The sequence below is a fragment of the Hesperophylax consimilis genome, chromosome 2, assembly GCF_061612785.1.
Source record: "Hesperophylax consimilis isolate HC1 chromosome 2, BYU_Hcon_1.0, whole genome shotgun sequence".
Classification (NCBI taxonomy): domain Eukaryota; kingdom Metazoa; phylum Arthropoda; class Insecta; order Trichoptera; family Limnephilidae; genus Hesperophylax; species Hesperophylax consimilis.
This window is the reverse complement of record NC_142837.1, coordinates 11,493,826-11,509,738: the sequence shown is the minus strand read 5'-3', so window position 1 is coordinate 11,509,738 and position 15,913 is coordinate 11,493,826. Positions and strand designations below refer to the sequence as shown.

Here is a 15,913-nt window from a genome sequence, read left to right as displayed (position 1 = left end):
GACTACGAGACTACCGGCGAGAGTGGTATATTTATGTACCGGCGTAAACTGGCTCTTGCTTTTAGAAATGGGAGCATTATGTGTTCAGATTTGAAGTAAAAGCAGTTTTGTTTTTCAATTTGGGAGGCGAGTTTTGGTACCGCCGGGAACTATTTATTGGATAACCAACACCATACCATAGGTCACCTAAGTGGTACGCTGCTTTTTGTGATTTATCGCCTTCTACCGCAGCGGAAGGGACATATTCATACGTCCGTCACTCCTGGACACACTGATCCCTAGACCCCTTTTTTCTTCCAAAGACTTCTTGTCCTGCCTTTCTTTAAAACAGACTTCCCACACAGCATCCCCAGATAACAATAGCACTGAGGAAAATTATTTAACCCCTTCTGTGTGGGGTTAAAGTTAAAAATAAGCAAAACGAAAGAAACCGCTATTAAAATTAATTTATAAATTAAATAAAAAATTCATAAATAACTTTTGTTAAATTATGTTTTTGTTCGTACGTTGAAAAACTGAAAGTGTAAAAGTATTTCGTCTGTGGGAGCTATAATCGGAACTTTCAGAAGTTTCTTAGGTACGTACTTCTTTATCGATTATGAAACTGTTACAATACGAACTACAGTGTAAATGAACAAAGATTCCCATAGAAATTAATAAAATATTATGCCATTTTATATAGTTTATAATTTTATGAATGCTTTTAAAAAAACTTATTTTCATTATTCCATTTTAAGATATGTAATTTGTAGGCCAATATTTAGGATATTTATTAAAAAAAGTCTTCTAAAAATGTACCTATGAGTGTTTGAAATTATTTACTTACCCAGTTGTGAAAACAACGTTTTACAGCCGAATAGCTCGAGCAAAGCCAAAATAGTTATCTGAGAGTGGTTTATTTATGGTTATCTGTTGTCTATGAAAATTATAAGATGGCCGCCGGTTAGTTAATGTGACGTATTTGTGGAATTTGTTATTTTCAAACAAGGTGATTCAATTTTGTGATATTTTTAAAAGTGCTGTGCGTTTGATTTGTGATAGTGGTTTAAACACATATATTTGACATTTCAAGGTAAGTTCGCTTACTTTTTTATGCCATAGTTTACTAATAGGTCACAGTCAGAAGGCGGGCATGAATAGCTCAGGAATTTTTTGAAATGTCAGAAATTTGACGCTTTTATGATAAACGTAATTATTTTCGACCTGTTTGTCCTAATTAATATGTCGTCACGTCTCGTCAAATTTTATCCTTACCAGGTGTTTAATAGTGTATTGTTGATGTCTCCAATAACATATTGTTTGTGTTTACCGAATCATCAATTTCGGTACAAAACATATTTTTTTGTCTAAAATGTGTTTATTGGCTTAATTATTTGAATATGGCCATTTAAAAAACGTTGCATGAACACATAACTTTAAAATTTTACAAAAAACTTTGACCGACGTAGGCTCATGTCATTCCAGGTGTGAATAGAATTGCACAAATATTCTATTTATTGATTGTTTATTATGCTATAAATACGAAGTCGATGTTTTATTTTTTAAAACTGACGCCTCAAATCCAAAAATGATGCACTTACAACTTTTTTGGTATTTGGTTCCACCGTACGAAACGTCAGTGTAGTCTGCATTGCCTTTTAAAATCTGCCATTCTGCACATTTTCTGCCATTACACAAGATTTTCAATACATTAAAAAATTACAAAAAGTGATTTTGTGGTCTAAAAAATTATTCTGTGATTATCTTTATATTTTCTGTTTTGTATATATATATATATATTTAACATTTGTTATATTACCTATGTTGCAGAAACTACTGCAAAATAATAAACGTATTATAATACAATTTTAATTAAAGATGAGAGTGTAAAGGCGTCTAATAAACTGTCAATATTATTTAACAAATGAACATGAATAGTCCATTTATTAGTGCCACCTTGAATCTGAATTTTATGTTGTTGCCTACTTACCTACGTATACTGAGTCAGCAATAATTATTGTAGTTTGTCAATATTATTTGTTTACAGCTGAGCTCCTATTGTATCAACAGTAAAACCATTACCAGACTTCAATTACTTGAATTTTGACTTTAAAAGGAGAAGCACATTATAATTTACAATGGAAATCTTAATGGACCTTACAGATTACTAAATTTGGCTGAGCGGTTATTAATCTGGTTGAGTGGAATGTGAAGTTGAATGGTGTGGAGGTGTGTTGTATGCGAAAACGTTAACATTCAAAGGTTGAACTAATCAAATTGAGTGGTCTGTAAGGCCCGTAATACTGATACACACTTTATAATGATGTTAATTTATTCTTTAAAGTATATTGTGCTTTACAAGCGAGATGTCTTTATGTCCTCTAGATTATTTCCATGATTCATGACTCAACCTAACTGAAACAATAATAAGGAAGATTTGACCCGTTTATGTTGTAGGTATGAGGTCAGCTGCATAAAGTACTAAATTACTTGATTACCTCTTGACTTGATTGACTGTTGCCGATGAGAGGTCACAGGACAGTTCTGAATCATCCTACGTCAAACAATAATGCCATGAGATGTGCTAGCCTCTGTGTAGATTGACAAATTTACATTCTCTATAGATGCTTTCCTTTTAATATAATTAAAAATAAGTTCATTGTACATTGGTTCATATGACCGATGGCGTATGCCCGAAGAACTTTCTATATTCTATGTAACTTGCAATGTTTAGATAGCCTAATTAGTTTCATGCATTTATTTGATCTTGTTATGACATAATGGGGCGCTGAATATACTTTACACATATTTTGTAACCGCAGGCATCTTTGTTGACCTTTGCAGTTATCTAGTTTTAACACTAGGTTTATATCTCAAAATTGTGGCTTTTCTTATTCCGCTGTTTATTTATGCTTTATTAATCAGTCTAATAATATCTTCCTCTATGAAAAAAAATCAGGTCATTTTTCAGTGAAGAAGATATTTTCATTATCAGTTTATCACTGTAGTTGAAATGACTCGCTCTGTTTAGTGATAATTTTGTTGTGAAGGTTCTCTCAACTCACTCTTCCTACATTCTTCTTGCCTCAAAAACTTCCAATATTGGAATTGCCATATTTTCACCGAACCTTTTGGTAGTTGGAACACTTGTGCATTGATCACATAAAAGAGTTATTAAAATATTGTATGAATATCTATTATATATCCATTATAATATCTTTAAATCTGAAAACCTCACATATGCAACAACATTTTTCATTGTTTTTTAAAACTAATATTAAATATTGTTGTTATTTATAATTCGTTGATAATGGTGACATTAAAAGTATCATCTTTTCAACAAATCTTGCCTCTTTTTCATAATATTAAATTGCCGTGATGACAGTACAGTAGTACTGCTGACTGTATTATTTCACAAATGCGTTCACTTTACGGGGCTCACGTTTCCCCCATTTCCTTTCCATGCCTCTCAGCCATAAAAATTGCTATCACCCAAAAACAGGGACTGATAGTATACATAAGAAACCCTCCCCTCGCCCTAACTTGAAATTCACACAATATTCAACGATAACCCCAAACTGTTGACGTAATAATATGAATGACTTTTAATAAGTAACGATATTAGTTCTAAGTTGTTATAGTGATTTTGTACTTTCCGCTAACAAACTTAAGGCAACGGGCTTATTATCCTAATATGTAGAAAACTAATTACCACGTGTTGCTGTCGTTACTCACGCAATGTGACAATAATTACATTATGTACATTATACTATCATGAAGTAACAAATAAAATTAATATTATTATTTTATTATTTTATTTTATTTATTAAATGATTAATCAGTTTACAGAGTATAATCATTTGTGTTAACCAAAATAATTCGTAAAATTAGTTTTCACCCCTTTTGATTTTTATGAAATGTTTATCTTCTATAGAAGCAGGTTTAGGTAGGAAGTTGTATTTACATAGCAATATTATTATCGTCACGTGAAAGCAAAACCCATCACATACGAGATAGTTTCATTTTTAAGGAATATTATGGCACGCAGTATGACGAGCAATATTTTATAAAAAGGAAAATTCCCCTATTTCGGATTAAATGTAGTGTAACATTTTAAAATATCTATTTTTTCCCCCCCAACGGATAGTCAATTTCATTGACTTTTCTGGGACCTAGGAGTTGACATGTCTTGCAATAACGACAGAGAGAATAGAAGTATGATCTAAATCGATTCAAATCCGTATAAATCAGGTGTGATCTGTTCAGTTGGCCAGCCTTAGAATCTAGCACAGAAAACACTTCCCCACCCTTCACTACCCTATCTCCTTCCACTCACCGCTTCCTTCAGCCTCTCAACATACCCAAATTAGAGGAGATACCATAGTTTCAATGGCTCCGGACGGTTGGGGGCAGTTATGACTCTTGTGCTGTGTTCTCACATAAAAAATAATTTCAAAGAGTTCCATAGCTCATGATGGAAATGTTGTTGCGGTCCGAAAGTAGTTGCGTTGAACTGCAAATTCCAGGTAGAAAAATCTGTGCAAACAATAGTGTTTATTGAATTATACTTTATAATTAGTATTTGTCGTGAAAAGTACCTTCTCCCCGGTTGCGGGGTGATGTCATCCCATCCCAGCACTATCCACTCTAGTCATCACTCTTGCCAACGTTTCCGCTTTCTTCGTTTGCTGATGGAATATCAACACACTCTCGGTGCGAACGTTTGCGATAGCGATCGCAAGTGAAGGGAAACACGGTTGCCAATAATAATAATAATATGTTGTTCGTACAAGAGAATACAATATTCGTGTACGTATCGTGAAAATGGTAATTTCATAATATATAACATAAATGTGGTGGGCTTCCTTACTATTTACAAATCTCTAATCTCTATTACTTTTCCAAACTTCTTAACCAGTTGTGGAGGAACGCAACCTAAATTTAAGTCACTTTTGGTTGGGGTCTGCTTATTGTCGGTTGTTTCATACGCGGTAAAGCTAAGTCGGTTGATAAAATCTGGTAATTTAACCAAAAATCATCTTTTTGTCTCCGTTCTAACATTTAAACCATTCAATTTTAATTTTAGCAAAGAACATACACTAAAATTGGGGATCAAATGGAAACTTGACCAACGTTGATCCTTATATCCGGGGCCAAAAATAGGCAACTGAAGAAATAAAACGATAGGAGTGTGTTGGGACGTGTTTGGGGTGCCTAAAGTAAGGGGAATTTCCCTTACTTTGGGTGAAATGTGATCGAACTGGTTTCATTGGCCTGTCAGGGGCCTAGGAATCGATAGGCCTTGCATTGACGACGAAGAGAATAGAAGCATGATGTTACTTTAGTGGGTCAGCCAGAATCTAGCTCGGATACACCTCTCCCTACCGTTTAAACAATATAGGAGTGTCGCGAGGGCGCGCAGTGACTACTTCGTATCTAAATGTATTTTCTAAATATCCTGTTCTGGAGGGAACGAGCCAAGCTCACGCAGGTTCTGTTGGGACCTCGCCTCCTACACGACTTATTCGTTGGTTGTTGATTAAGAAGTCTAGTCTTTAATAGGAAATTGCACTTTGGCTTCATGCAATGATGGTCATCATTACTTGGCTAATGTTTAAGGGCGCTATACAATGCTAGACACGATCAAGTGAATCAATTACGAGAGTAATTCCATGTCGAGCCCATGATATGGGATTTTTTTACATAGCTCCACACAGGAAAATGATTTCTGAGGAAAATAATTTCCCGTCATCATATTATATGTGATTGTTGCATTTAATGGTTTCAGCCTACCCTTGCGAAAAAGGGTGTACTCAATTCATTTCCATGTTATTATTGCTAATCCTAGTAGTAAATTCGTTACTTACAACCCTGATTTGGGTACAAGGACACGAAGGTATGGATGCCAACGAGGGGGCTAACCGACTAGCAAGGAAAGGGGTGAAAGCATCACTTACGGGATCCGAGTAGGAGTGTCAGCTTGCCACACCAAACTACATATTGAAAGATGGGTCAAATTCCAACACTGAGAGGAATGGGAGAGGGCACCCGGAATGAGACAATCAAAGTACTCATAAACGGACCAGACCCTAGACGAACCAGCCAACTACTTAATATGGACAGAAACTCTCTGAGGGAAGTGGTAGGCTGCTAACCGGATACTGCCATCTCAGCAGACACGCGCAGCTGTTGGGAATGAAAAACACCAATAGATGCAGGAAATCTGAAGAGGACGAAGATACTCCAATGGTGCCAATGTCCCGTTCTGTCGGGAACAAGGCTCAGATACCTGGGAAGACACATTGCGGAACTATGAGATATAGCCACATATCCATTGACAACCCTGGTGAAGTTTATCAAAGGGACCGGGTTACTGTTAATAATAATAATAATTGGACAATTTTTATAGCGCCGCTTTTGTGAGTTAAAGGTAGATATACTAGTCCCAGCGAGAGGTCGTACGTTACGCCATCGTTCTAGTATCTTTTGTGTTTTTCGTTTTCATTCAAGACTTGTGAGAAGGAAGGCGTAGCACAATGTGCCTACGACCTAACTTCTCACGGGAACTATATGTAACCAATCTCCGTTCTATAATAATTCATTACTTAAAATCTATAATTAATATTATGCCATCTAAACACGCTAAAACACATAATAATATTTCATTTTCATTGGGTTGAAAGTAATAAACTTTTTTCCATTTAAAGGTTAACGGGTTTTTTCCGTTTTGAGAAAATAATACCTGTCTCCTCCGTTCGATTGGTTCCAGCGTGGTGTAGGTCGCTCCAGGCCGGAAGAGGAAGTAGGCGAGCCGGGCGCCACGCACGCGTGAGTCCGTGCCCGTGCCCTACGCTCCTCCAGCCTTGCTGTCCACGCTAATTTTTACTAGCAAAGCCGGCACAGCACACGGATGGCTTATTCATGAGATTCGCATTACCCAGTATGTTCTGTACTAATGATTGTGGTTCACAGTGAAAATATAAAAAAATGACGGCTCATGCGCGTTGGATTCGGTATTTTTCTGATGCCCTCTCCTAACGGAGGTTGTCAATCATCACCGCATACTGCAGTTCGGAAAGAATGAACTAGCATTGAACACAATTATGTGATGATGTATACTTGTTTGTTTTGATGGAGTTTGGATGAAATTCTATGACACAATAGGAGTTCAACAGAGAACAGGGCTCGTCAGCGGTAGTAGTTGGATTAGGGATTTTTACTATCCAAGGCCTAATTTTAGCTCATGTAATTCAGTGGTTGATCTGTTGATATTTGAATAAAGACACTTGATGTCATTTCTCTACAATTTGGAAAGATTGACGCGGTATCAAGCCAGCCCGCTACTGACATCAGCAAAGTACGGAGCCACGACCAAAGTCTGACTTCTACACATATCACTCACTGGCTATATTTTCTAACATCAGCAAAATTAAACGGGAATCCATATAGTTCCGAAAGCAATCAATCATCGATGCGATTAGCGATAACGAAGTCACAAGTTTAGTAACTTTTACCTTTTTGAGAAGATAATTACTGTTAATAGTCAACGTGACAATAGTCGCAAAGTGTTTTAATGGTTTCTCGGAAGTAATATTTTCCGTTATCTTTTAATAATCTCTTGAATTAATTGAGCGGTGTCAAAATAATATAGGGAGTTTGATAGTAGCTCTAGTAGAGTCCTTATTGACTGCACCTTGATCCTCTTTGATGCAAACATAATAATAAAACCATTTTACGTATGAATATTTATGATGTATATGAAAATATCTTCGAAACGCCTCAGTCATTATTCATTTAACCATCTGGTAAAGAAAGACATTCTAGCCACAAAGTTACAATTAATTAATCCACTGATTTATTCGCATTAGTGAAATACGCAATAATGATTTAATTATAAATAACTAGCTGAATTCCCCGGCGTTGCCCGAGCTTCCGTAGAGTTTTTCGAAATTCCTTTATTTATGTGACCTTTATTTTGTTTTTATTATTATTATTTTATGAGTAGGCAGCATTCTGATGGTGTGTTCATATCTGATTTCGCAATAACTTTAACAGTAATTAAGTTTTGAAGGTCTAGTGTGCAAAATTTCATCAACCTCGGAGTAAAGTAGATTTGTATAGAAATTAAATCCACGCCACCCGCCACAAGCACAATATATGTATATTAGATTTAGTTAAGTATAGAACATTCTTTCTGACAAAGTAATCCATCTATCTTCTATTGTGGTATAATGAAGATTGTCCCGCTGTGGATTTGGTTTTAAAACAAATCTACAGTTGCATTCCGAGATTTGTGAAGCTTTGCACACTTGACCTTCAAAACAAGAGGAAACTGTCTATATGAAATTGGTGACCGGATAAATCCTCACAATGATAATTCATCACATCTTTTTATTCACATCACATCAATTTATATAAAGTCATGGAAAGCTATGAAACAAAAACTTTATTAACTGGGTTAGGTTAGGTTAGCTTTATTTTTTTTTCATCGTTTCTAATGACTTTATATCACTTTTTAAAGGTGTTTTGAATTTTCACTGTGTTGAGTTATAATGGAACCATGACATTTATAAACCACTCCACCCCCCTCTTTCTCACCCCTTAAAACTGTATTTTAATACTTCTTGATGAAATTTTGCACACTTGACGTTCAAAATAAGAGGCAAATTACTCTCTACATCTGATTAAAACAAAACAAAAACTATGCTTAAAGCCCGGGCAACGCCGGGAACTTCTGCTAGAATAAAAATGTAAATGTTCGTTTGTTCAAAATGTTAAATATCCCAAAGTTCTTCACGATTGTTAAATTTTTACACAACGTTGCATTCGTATACGCATGTGTTTTTATATATATTATATAGATGTCACCTGTGACAGGTAAAAACATGCTTTTCTTGAAAAAAATAGCGCCATCTGTTGGACGATAAAGCAACACGCGCTATTGTTTGTCTATCTGCACACACAACCTGAGCCACAGCAACGCGTTGCGGGGTACAAATAGTAATATATAAAACAAATCAGCCTTCTTATGATTGTGTTCGCAAAACTCGAAAAGTAGTCGACTGATATCGCTGAAAATTTCAAAGTTGGTTCTTATTATTACCAGGAGTGTTAGAGTTTTTGAATGGTAGGAGAAGTCGGGGACGCCCGAGGAATACTTAACGTAATATCCCTGCAGCGGAATGAGATACGGAGTGGAATTAAAGTCGATGAGATGTAGTTTTCTAACGGTGGAACAAGTCGGAGACGCCCGCTTACTTATACAGGAATGAAAATGTAATAAAAGGTTTTGTTACCTATGTTATTTGTATTATTCTTTAATTGCTTATTAATCATAGTTTTTCTTTACCCCTGCATTGTATATTTTAATAAATGCATACAATTGGATTTATTGTTGCTGTAGTAAAATATAATATCGTTTGCATAATAAACACACGTGATTGTAAATTGCCTCGTGTTAGCAATTAATATTTTGACCGTTCATTATTATAATATTGTGTTGATTCCTGGAAAATCAAATAAGTACTTACTGTGTGAGGAGCGGTTCGCGATTTCGAACAAGAAATAGAATTTTCGAAAAAAAAAATAGTTTTCTGTTACAACAACATCACTAATGCCATTTTTAGTAATATCAGCACTCGGAGAATAGAAGATACGAGTTGGTAAAGACGCGTTGTACAAGTGGGTTGTCTTTCACCTAGCACCATCGAACAGATCGAAATGCTCAGGTTAATGGGTCGAAAAATTATTATTTGTTTGACAGGAAAAAGAAAACGAATCACAATAAAAATAATTATAATAATTGTATAATCTGTATAGCGCCGTTTTATGAAAAAATCACCTCCACATGAGTACAATCGCCGGTTTTTCCGCACCCTGGGTCGTACCCTTTGCTTCAATGATACTAACCATAATTTAATTAATCTATTTTTCCTTGCTGTGTACGTAATTAAAAGGCGGCTTTACAATTCTTAATTGTAAATTCAATTTTTAACTTATCCCCCTCTGTTCTGTGCTGCTTGCACATTTTATTGCTTGGATATGCTGAATTGAACAAAAACACTTTGATGCCAGTTTTAATTTAGTTTTGTAATATTTTCGTCCACACGTTTATGGGTTCAGTTGTAAAATAGTGTATGCAGAATGCTCCGTTCACAGACATAAGTAAATAAAAAAAATCTATTGTGACACCCGTTTTTAAATCTGGCAGCCCTGAAAAAATATCAAATTATCGACCTATATCTCTTGTCTCAAACATTGCAATTTTTTTCGAAAAGATCGTAAAAAAGCAACTATTGTACTAAATTGAAAATAATAAAATAATTAGTCTTGGCCAATTTGGATGTAGAAAGAAACTAGGCACTCATGATGCCATTGCAGAACACACTTCAACTATATACCGTACATTAGATAAAAAAAAAACAAATGCCTTGGCATTTTCATTAATTTACTTAAGGCATTTGATATTATCTCCTATACAAAACTAATAAATAAATTAAATGATATCGGTATTATTGGTAAGGTTATGTATTGGCTACGGAGCTATCTAACTCAAAGACACCAAAAAGTAAAATTAAATAACTCACTCAGTGTGGATGAAACTTTAGAATATTTGGAATTCCCCAAGGACCCCAATACCCCATTGGACTAATTTTATTTATAATTTGCGTTAAACACGTGTTTAAATTATCACTTAATGGTAAACTAATATCCTTTGCTGACGACACTGCAATAATTACTGAAAAAAGACATGGAACGGAATTACCAATCAAGACATGAAGATTTAAAAAAAATGGTAAAAAGATGGCAATTTATTATCACTCAACATATTGTATTCCTTTCACTCTACAAGAAGATGTGCCAAATAACCTAATTAACATAACAATTCATTCTAAAAATTGTGTAAATGACGGTACATGTAATACGGACTGCGCGAAACTAAATCATAAATCCAATATAAAATATCTTGGAATCTTAATAGATAAAAATGTTAAATGGAAAGACCATATTAATCTCACTGTGGAAGAATAAGAAAACTTATCTATATTTTCTATAATATACGAAACATTTTAAATAAGAAAATCAAAATTGTCCATTATGCATTAATTTTTTTATTTTTTATAGCGAATACCTCACAAGAGTCCCAACTGCTCCCGTCTGGAGCCAGTGAGACTATGGCATCCCCAATTGGGGGATGTTGTGAAGCTGAAGGTAAGTGGGGAAGGGAAAGAGGAAGGTGGGGAAGTACCTGGCTATTCAGATCTAGTCACTAAACACGGCTAAAGCCATTTGGAGCAACGTTTCAATTCTGAATGGTGGTCTTACACCAGGGCGATACTGGTAGTATCTTCCACTCTGGAACGTGCCGCAAATATACTATATATTATTTTAATTAATTAATTGTGAAATAACACAAATCAATCAAATAAAATTTATTTGCGCACGCCGGGTTCGAACCCGCGACCTTCGGAATGGCAGTCCAATGCGTTACCACTGGACTATGCCGGCCGTCAAATTCAGTACATATTGCAGTATGGGATTATTGGGTGGGGAGGGGCTTTTAAGGCTTCCTTACAGCCCATGATTACAATTCAAAGAATAATTATAAAAATCATCCTTAGGAAACCATACGATTTCCCTGCTTTAGAGATTTTCGGGAATTTAATGTACCATTTATCACAGAATTGTATAAGAGAATCGCCTTAAATTAAATTTATAAAGAATATTTTATAAATAAAATTCACCCCTCAGATAGCATAAGCAATAGATTCAAAACTAATGGCTTAATAGCCATTCCTATGCTTAGAATGACCACGGCTCAGCACCACTATTCGTATTTAGGTGTAAGATGGTACAATATGTTGTTGTCCAAAAATAAAATTAGTGTAATGTGATAGTAATTATTAATTAATGTAATTAGTGTAAAGTGTCGGTCCGTCCTCTCTGCCTACCCCTGCGAGGAAACGGCGTGATGGTTAGTTAGTTAGCTGTACTTTGAATTATGAACAATTCAAAAAGTTAATTAAGTCCCTAAAATTGGAAAATGATAAATTGTACCCTTAATTTTCTTACGATTATTTAATCTGTAAAAAGATATATTATTTCAATTGTGTTTAAAAAACTATTTTTCCAATTTGTGTACCTGATATATTGTACCCTTAATTTTCTTCCGCCTACTTAATCTGTAAAAACATATATTATTTGAATTGTCTTTAATAAACCATTTTTCTAATTTGTGTACCTATGTTATTATTATGTTTGTATTTATTTCATAAGTTTTTGATTATTGTTTTAAAAAAATCATTAGAACATTATTTTACTCTATAAATATTTTCCTCCCATAAACACGAGCTCCTGGAGCTCAACTTTTGGAATAATAACGAAAAAAAAAATAAGTCTGCTTATTGTTATAATTTGTAATTTTAAATAATTTACTCGTAATAAATAAAAAAAAGTCTAAACTAAATCCCCACCGTAGTTACATTTCCATATACCTACATACTCGTATTCTCTCACTCGCTTTCAAGCTTTTCCCCAAAAACTGGAGAACTTCAGAAAACACTCGCAACCTGGGTAAATCTAGAATCGGTATGCAGATGAAATTTCTACATTCTCCGGAAATGGTAGTCGTAAATAAAGCCGAGAATTTCTTGTATGTAAATCAAACGTATGTAGTTTATAAATCCTGAATTTTATCTTCCTGGCGCTGGTTTTAATCTGGTGTTTGGATATTTCCTACAACCCTCGGAATGTTCAAGATTAAGGTGATCCACAAATGCGCATTCTTTCTGTATTACTTTTATTTTTTCACTATTTATGTTGTCCGTTGTTTTGTCCACTCACCCATCGTGATTAAAAAACCTCTTGATGAAGGATCTATCCCTGAAAAATATGCCGTTGATCTAATTTAACTACTACCCGGCTTCATTCGAGAAAAATTAAAAGATTGGGACCAAACAATATGGCGTCTCGGCTTATGTTTTGACAGAGAAATGGATATTTCTAAACTCCATAGCTCATGATGGAAATGGCGTTACAAACTGAAAGAGTTGCGTTGACCTATAAATTCTAGGATAAAACGGCTATGCGATTGTGTGAACATTTGATAGATTTTGCAGCTTCGACGCACATAGTTTTGGCTTTATTGTCTCGTCGAATTTCACATTCTGCAATGAATTCATCTGTCTGCCTCTACAGTACACCAAGCTATGGCATGTAGTGTACTCAGTGCGAGTGCCCAATGCACACATTGACATTGTACGTAAACAAACATGCGATTTTGTCAATAATTATTTGAACATTATTACCGTCCGATGTCAGAGTATTGCGCACTAACTCAACCGTGTAACGATTTTACTTATTGAATTTATACAATTTGAAAGTTATCAGGCCACTTGCCCGTGGCCGTTTCTTGTCATTTCTCCGCTAGGAAAACGTTACGGAGGCGCTCTTTTTAGACGTCTTGAAAATTGATAATTATTACGAAATCGTAATAAGCAGATTGAATTACAGCGCTCGGTGAAACAGGTGCAACCAGGTAAAATATGCACAAAACAACGAATTGAATTTAATAAGGTAGGCCACACATTACGCTATACGCGTCATGTCGTGGTTTATTTCAGCATTAGCTCGCCACATACTACCAATGGGAATGTATGCTGAAATAGGCCAATGAATATGAAGAATATAATGTTCTTGTATATTTTATATGCCCGGCACCGATCAGGTTCCACCTTTTGACATAATATATTATTTATTGTGAAAAGTACAGCACAATATGTAATTTTTGTGTTTGAATACTGGATTTTATCAAAGAACTTTTCTTTTAAATTCTTCTTTATTCATTATTGACGATCTAATAGCGCCGTTTTTTTAAATGTCACCTCAAGGGAGCTTTACAATAAATAATTCAAGTCACCCAAATGAAATTAAATACCCACTTAATCTATTTTACAACCGTCAATATGTAACGTAATGACTAAAGTAACGTACTTAGATTATTCGCTAGTAAGTTTGTTAAATAATAGTTCTGATTGAAAGGCTCTGTAAGTAAGATTCACTTCTATTCCTACTTGATTTCACATTCGCCTTAAATGTGACAACGTAGCGTTTGAAATACCTCAAGTCCGCTTCATTATCATATTGGTGTTAGATAATAATACATAAGGTGTTAAAGGCGAAAAGACGTTTGCTCGATCCCATAGAATGCCTGCGTCTATTGTGTGGTGGATTAATAACATGATCTGTTCAACGTGTCGAGGTGTGGCCGTGAAATTCTGAATAGGATTACATATAAAGGCTTCCGGATTATCTTTGGATACGCCAGACAGAGACAAAAGCTGAAATCTCCTTGTGGAAGATCCGCGTGGGAGATACATCTGCAACTACTTGTACACTGTATCTGCTGTTGCCTTTTAGTAAATTCAGGACATTAATCAAATCTGTCTGGTTATTTTGTAAGTCTTTTTGTCTATTTAGTAAACTGAATGGAAGCTGAACGTTGAAAGCTTTCTCATCTGCGAATCCTACAAGTATACAATCTCCCTTGCTTGAATGCTAGAACGTTAGTCTTTTAAGCCAATTGCTCGCCAAGCCCTATTTAGTAAACTGAATGGAAGCTGAATCTGCGAATCCTACAAGTATACAATCTCCCTTGCTTGAATGCTAGAACGTTAGTCTTTTAAGCCAATTGCTCGCCAAGCCCTATTTAGTAAACTGAATGGAAGCTGAATCTGCGAATACTACAAGTATACAATCTCCCTTGCTTGAATGCTAGAACGTTAGTCTTTTAAGCCAATTGCTCGCCAAGCCCTATTTAGTAAACTGAATGGAAGCTGAATCTGCGAATCCTACAAGTATACAATCTCCCTTGCTTGAATGCTAGAACGTTAGTCTTTTAAGCCAATTGCTCGCCAAGCCCTATCTTCTAGTAAAATTAAATAATTCTGGCACAAATTTATAGTTTTCCAACATTTCAAAAAGTTATAGGGAAGGTATTTGAAATGTGACTGGATGAACTGATAACTTGACTGCTGTTTAACGTTTCGTTTAAATTTAACACGGCATGTGTGGAGCTATCTTCATTCAAAAATACTTCCATTCAAAAATAAAGTGCTAAATTATTACTACGCTTATCTTAAGATGATAAGGAGAGTGGCGTGTTATATCGAAGTAAAGTTTTAAAATCCTAAATCATTTTCCGTGAATGGCAGACATTAAGAGGAAGCTACAAGCTAAAAATGTGTATATTCTTTCTATCGTAGGTAATAGGCATTAAAATCGCTTGACAAACAGAGTCTAGAAACGTTCGATTTCAAGCAAAAAACTGTTTTTTAATTTATTTTGTAAATAATTTTATAAGAAGGCAAAAAAGTTAATCGAGTGAAACTGTCACAGATAATCTTGGCTATAATACTGTATTTTTATAAAGTTGTTTCCTTTATGCGTTCATACATTTCTATTGAAAAAAAATTTTTTTTAGTATTTTGCATTTATATTTTTTATTGAGTAATTTATTTTTTTATTTGTATTATACTCAAGCGAAGTGATAGGAAAACCTTCAATTTATCTAAAGCGTATTTTTAGTTATTCATAATGTACACCAATTCGTTATAAAGATAAATCAAAAGAGTGATTTGGCACTAAGCTTCTCCTTAATATGCACGTATCGTCCATATAATAAATGACATTTTCATTCACATAACATATTTGACGAACATTAACCATATATTCGCCCGTCGCCTTTGATTTGTATGGGGTGTTTCACAAATTGCGCCTAATTATATTTCGGTAGGTATTAGTATCGCCTCGTTTCATAGCGAATGGTATTTTCAATATTGGCGAATGATAGACTACGATTATTTACAATAGAATCATTGCTCAGGTTGATTGATCAGGTCTTTCTCTTCGCCTCCTTCGCTTCTTTCATCCTTTC

General features: G+C 34.8%; 1 protein-coding gene across 1 annotated transcript in view; it reads left to right on the top strand.

The window, feature by feature from the left end:
- The first annotated feature begins 926 nt into the window (after positions 1-926).
- Positions 927-15,913, top strand: part of Csk (C-terminal Src kinase) — a 256,020-nt gene continuing 241,033 nt past the window's right edge. The window contains exon 1 of the mRNA XM_089641215.1: positions 927-1,072. The gene's annotated coding sequence lies outside the window, so the exon portion shown is untranslated. The remainder of the gene's footprint in view (positions 1,073-15,913) is intronic.